The sequence below is a fragment of the Palaemon carinicauda genome, chromosome 16, assembly GCF_036898095.1.
Source record: "Palaemon carinicauda isolate YSFRI2023 chromosome 16, ASM3689809v2, whole genome shotgun sequence".
Classification (NCBI taxonomy): domain Eukaryota; kingdom Metazoa; phylum Arthropoda; class Malacostraca; order Decapoda; family Palaemonidae; genus Palaemon; species Palaemon carinicauda.
In genome coordinates, this window is record NC_090740.1 from 44852273 (window position 1) to 44859071 (window position 6799).

Here is a 6799-nt window from a genome sequence, read left to right on the forward strand (position 1 = left end):
TTTGGAGAAGTCGCATGCTCTCCATGGTGGCCTTCTTAATCACCTTTCTAACTACCTCGTTTGGAAAGAGGTCTCTACCCTAGATGTTGGAAGATATCAGCTTCCTGGTTTCGTGTTTCACTGTTGCGGCAGCGAACACAAACTCCCTACAGACTCTCCTAGCCTTCATAAAGGCATAAAGATCTTTTACTAAGGTGGCCATATGCATTTTGGCCAAGACAATGAGCATATCTGGGGTATTTTGGTGGGTTGAATATAACTCTATGCAGTTTTGTAGAGATAGGGAGGCTGCAAGTCTCTCCTTTGTCTCTTGTTCGTTATACAAAAGAAACTCGGATAGCTTAGGGAGATTCTCGCTAAACTGTCGACTGGCGACATCCGCGTCTAGTCTTCCTACTGAATAGGTTAAGTGGACTTCCTTCCACTCCTTCTCCTGCCTGGGAAAAGCTAGTGACAGAGGCTTCCACTCCTCGAGTGTAGGACATGGTCTACCTGCCTCCACTGCCTTGACAACAGATTTAAATGCCCTCCACGTAAAGGGGAATGATATTGAAGCAGGAGCAAGAAAGGAAAGGTGTCTGTTACCTAGTGTGAATACTTTCAACACTGAGTAGCCTGCCTTTCTCAGGCTACTTGACAAGATAGCCTGTGCCTTATCATGGTCGAGAATCATGACCTCCTTCAGTTCTGTTTCTTTTCTTGACGTTGGTTCATGTCTCAGTCAAATGAAACAATTAGGGAAAGCGTCAAAGCTTGGCCAAAATGGGATTTTGTCCAAAGGAACAACACCCATCTTCTCCGAAATGTAGAGTTTGCCGTTTAAAATTGGCATAAGCTCTGCGAACCTCCAGGGATTGGTTTTGGAGCAGGTCGGAAAGTCTTGGTCTCTGGGTCGTTTGTATGACCCTTGGGGAGCGACAAGTGGAGCATCACAGAGCTCTATCTTGCATTTCGCTTCCTCTTTTTCGTCTTGTTTGCGAAAGTTTTCTATTAGATCTTTCATTTGGGCCCAAAATTGGTCCATTCCATCTAATAGAGGTGTAGAGGGTGTAGATATCGATGTTAATGGCTCTAGAGCTGGCACAGACAGAAACAGTTCCGACACGACATTATCCCCCTCTTCCAGTGGGGGCCTCCTGCCCTCCATCCCAAAGGCTATCTGGCCAAAGGGATGTGTGAATCATGCCTGGGGCACCACTATTTCCTTACTTGCTTTCGGGAATAGTAGATTACGCATCCTATCATTAGGTAGGTATGGTCCCGGAGAGATCTTCTGGAAGCCTCTCACCCAGTTGCGTAGTTTGTTACGAGCTGCATCCCTAGACTCTATCAACTTGGGATTCTCGAAACCCTCTTACATTAAGGTCCGACATACATTGCAAACTTGTGGGTTCCAATAATGCAGGGATTCGGGAATGATATTGCAGGGAGCATGAAACCTGCATGTATTATGACCATAAAAACACTTACTCTTGATATTGCAGAAGATTGCAACACATGTCATCTGGGGTTCCTCCTGTAAAGAAAGGAAAGCAGAATTAGTTTACAAATGATTATCTCACTGATAAGCAATATGTAAAAGTCATCTTTTAACTAAAATAACTTAGGATAGTAAGCTAGAAAGGCATAGTGGGAGACACATACTTGTGTATCCCCTGCAAGCAAATGCTGTTACCTCTCCTCAGTATTAACTATAAGGAGATTCCTCTATCAAGGGAACTCCAACGAAAGGGTTCTAACCCATAGGGGTAGAAAAGTGTACAAATCACTGCAATTTTTATTCTTAACACTGTGAGGTAAGGGTGACTGATTTCTAATCAGAGTATTGAAGGAATTCTATTCTTTCAATATAGGAACAATCTCAGCAGAAGCCTGCGCAAGGGTACCCAAGATATGTAAGAAACTAACTACTGTATAATCATACTATAGTTTTCTGTTTGCAGTATATACAATATTGCAAATTACTGGCTACTGTATAATTATATATAATGTAGTTCAGCCAGTGTGCTGCCGTTGTGGCAAGCATCTGACGGCACGGTCCAGACTGAATGACGCCGACTGGACTAGGAAATATAAAAGACATGTATTTGTGTATCCTACCCAGCCCATTTGCTGTGATCTCCCTTACAATATTAAATCATATAGCTTCCTGATCAGGGAGACTCAAGGATAAGGGTTCTACCCTTTAAGGGTTAGAAGTGTAATACCACCAGCCCTTTAACCCTGGATAGGTACGCTCCTCGGACACCCCTTTAAGGGTATACTCGGATGCGAGCGACCCCAACGCCAAATAAAATTCCTGAAAAATCAGTTTTTGCAGTAACCTCCTTTTTTCTTTTGCCCAAAAAAACTTCAATGAATGCTTAAAACAACTGTAAAGATAAATACTACTCATCTGTAGAAAAACTATTTATTATAAATATTTTAAAAAATTAAGTAGAAAAAAAAGACCTGACATAAAAATTCATAAAAAAAAAGTTTATACATATATACACAAATCCTTTTAGGAATTGATTCTTGAATGTTTAGGACACATCTTGATGTATTTTGGATGAATTCAGACCCATGGAGGTGAAGATCTGAAATGAGAAAAAAAGGGTAACTTTTTTTGGCCAAAAAAATTTGTCCAAATTTCATGAATTTTTTTGGGTACCCAAATGAAATAGGAAGTGGCTAATTTTTTTAGGGAATAAACATATGTTATCCTAAAATAGAAATATGTAAAAAAATCTTCATTATTTTGTAAATTACATTTATATCAGGGGCCATATCTAAAGGTAATTTTTTGAGTACTTAGAAATTTCGTAAATAAATACATATATTTAATATATAATATGATACTTATGCAGGTAAAAATATACCAAAATATCACAAATTCTATAGGGAACAAGAATATATATAGATAGGGCAACTTACGCTTCGGATATGTCCACAAAATGGCCGCCAACCACACTGACTCAGACTCCCTAATCTGCCACTTGAAATGTATGAAGGGTATGTCAATTTCAAGGTGTTATTTACTAATCTAATTATTCTTGGATATGCATAAAAATTGTATGGTGGGTTGCTGGATAATTGTCAATTATTTTACGACTATAAATTAAAATTCTGACCCAAAAAAAATTTTTTGAAGGGAAATAAAATCGAAAAAAAAACAAAAATGTGAAACAATATAATATTTTAGCTAAAAAAAAATGATGATATTCAATCAAAAAAGAAGTAAACAAAATTTTCCGACAAATAAACATCTAGAGGAATCATTACTCTGTGATAGTTCCTTAGTACGTAGTAATTTTGAAAGAAATGGAAAAAAACGAAAAAATGGCAATCACAGGAAAATCGAACACATACCTATATATACGCCATATCTGGCTAAAAAAAATATAGGCATGGGTAGCCAGATCATCTAGAAACACTTTCCAACACTATAAAATTATAAGTTTTGTGACACTACTTGCCAATTCCTTACGGTAACATGACTAAGCAAAAAAATGCAAAACAAATAAAAAGGGGCACTCGCGGAAAAATGGCTAACATTCTAATATACGGCATTTCAGAAAAGAAAAAAAAATCAGCCACGTGCTAGGCAAACCATCAAGGCACATTTTCCGACAAATAAACATCTAAATGAATCATTACTCTGTTATAGTTCCTTAGTACGTAGTAATTTTGAAAGAAATGGGAAAAAATGAAAAAATGGCAATCACAGGAAAATCGAACACATACCTATATATACGCCATATCTGGCTAAAAAAAAAGATAGGCATGGGTAGCCAGATCATCTAGAAACACTTTCCAACACTATAAAATTATAAGTTTTGTGACACTACTTGCCAATTCCTTACGGTAACATGACTAAGCAAAAAAATGCAAAACAAATAAAAAGGGGCACTCGCGGAAAAATGGCCATTCTAATATACGGCATTTCAGAAAAAAAAAAATTTCAGCCACGTGCTAGGCAAACCATCAAGGCACATTTTCCGACAAATAAACATATAAATGAATCATTACTCTGTGATAGTTCCTTAGTACGTAGTAATTTTGAAAGAAATGGGAAAAAACGAAAAAATGGCAATCACAGGAAAATCGAACACATACTTATATATACGCCAAATCTGGCTAAAAAAAATAGGCATGGGTAGCCAGATCATCTAGAAACACTTTCCAACACTATAAAAATATAAGTTTTGCGACACTACTTGCCAATTCCTTACGGTAACATGACTAAGCAAAAAAATGCAAAACAAATAAAAAGGGGCACTCGCGGAAAAATGCCCATCATTCTAATATACGGCATCTCAGATAAAAAAAAAGACATGCACATGTTAGCCCAACCATCAAGGCACACTTTCTAACACATAAACATGAAAAAAAAAATCAATAATATACGGCAATTCCTTACTACGTAGTAAATTTTTACAAATATTGAAAAAAAAACAGAAATTGGCTACCGCAGTTAAATACCCAATATACCAATAAATACGTCGTATCTGACAAAAACAAAGTCACGCATGGGTAGCCAGATCATCTAGACACACTTTCCAACACTAAAAAAGCAAAAGTTTTCCGACACTATTTGGCAATATCTTACGGAAAAATTACTTGGCAAAAAAATGAAAAAAAATGAAAAAGGGGCACTCGCGGTAAAATGCCCAACATTCTAATATACGGCATCTCAGATAAAAAAAAAGACATGCACGTGTTAGCCCAACCATCAAGGCACACTTTCTAACACATAAACATGAAAAAAAAATGAATAATATACGGCAATTCCTTACTACGTAAACATTTTTACAAATATTGAAAAAAAACAGAAATTGGCAACCGCAGTTAAATACCCAATATACCAATAACTACGTCGTATCTGACAAAAACAAAGTCACGCATGGGTAGCCAGATCATCTAGACACACTTTCCAACACTAAACAAGCAAAAGTTTTACGACACTATTTGGCAATATCTTACGGAAAAATGACTTGGCAAAAAAATGAAAAAAAAATGAAAAAGGGGCACTCGCGGTAAAATGGTCCTCGTGGTGATGAACGACATTTTAACTAAAAAAAAAATCATGCACATGGTAGCCAAACAATCCACCAAGACTTTCCACAACTGATAACCTATACAAGTTGCACCATTCTACCACAATTTCATAATACGTAATAACTTTGATAATTATGCAAATTACCTTAGAAGGGTAAACTCGGTCGCGCTCGACCCCGACGCGTCTCAGAAATCGGGGAAGGAGTACAGCTACAACAATGCATATCTGGATACTACTAGAGCGTGTAGGGGAGACACCTCCTGCAGGTCGATCACCCACAAATTCAGTCACGGGGGTGAGTCACGTGAGAAAAACCTGTTTTTTTTTTACGCTCGGGGTCGCGTACGACCCACCGTACCTATCCAGGGTTAAAATATTCAATATTATAGGGTAATATGAAAACTGATTTCTAATCAGAATATTGAAGAAATTCTATTCTTTCAATATAGGATTGGTCTCAGTAAACACCCGAGCAAGGATACCCAAGATATATTGGAAAATAACTACTAGTATAATGTATACAATAGTTTTTCTATCTGCAGTATATCCTATACTGCAAATATACTGACTACCTGTATAAACATATACTGTAATTCAGCCGGCATATAGCCGGCATAGCTAGTCCCTGCCAGTATAGCCAACATGCTAGCTAAAAGAGAAAGAGACAGCATGGAGTAAAGGCTGCCTTATTACTGTGTATATATACACTAATTAAGGATGTAAAAGTCTAACTAACTGTCTTTCTCCAGAAAGAAGGTTCAAATGGAAGGGGAGAATGTAACATTCTGGCTTCCATCTAGCCAAAAATACCAACGCCGGCAAGGTCCAGCCGGCACATTGACGGCCGACTAGCCTCCGACAGCACTAGTACAGTCGGCGTACTGCCGGCCAATCAGCACCTATCTGTGCCAGTCTGGCCGGCCTACCCATGGCCAGGCTAATACCCCGACAACAGAACTTGTGGCCAGGAGTCCAAGGGAGGACTGGAGAACTTGTTGACAGGAGGGACTTCCCACCCACGGCCATCATGGCTGCCGGCAGCCGTCGACAGATGACATGGCTACCAGCTGCTTGCATAGCCTCCAGCAGCCGTCATAGCCGCCGACAGTTAGTATAACACATAGTCGCCGGCAGCCAACATGGCCGCCGGCAGTTGTCATGGCTGCCGGCAGCTAACATAGCCGCAGGCAGCCGGCAACGGTGAGGTTGCAGGCGATGGCTCAAAGAAAGGCAATGGCTCAGCCATCATGAAAGAACAGAGGGGGAGGGAAAAGGGTCCTGTATGAGGTGTGAAAGGAGCCGGCAAGGTTGCCGGTCCTACACACACTTAAGAAATTCTGTTTCAGTATCGGCAACATCCTAGGCGGCAGGAGAATCTTCTATTCTCCAACCAAGGGTCTGCAAATACAGTTAAGAGGACGGCAGCAGTGCCGCCTCCTTTCAACAAGGGAGAAACAGAGTTCCAGTGCCGGTGCCATCCTAGGCCTCAGAAGAATACTACTCTTCAGCCTAGGGTCTGCGAGCACAGGACTAGTCTACTAGGCCACAGAGAGAAGGTGGCGGCATCATACAACCACTTCAAGTTAAGGTACGAGATAAAAAACCCTAGGTTAGTCATGCCTGAATGAAAACTCAAGGCACGACTCACTAGGGTTGTAGCCTAAGGCTACACTCAGAGGGAAGAGAGATTACCCTTAAATCTCTACAAGAGACGAGTATCGGTTATATAATAATTCTAGGAGATATCAATCCCCGATG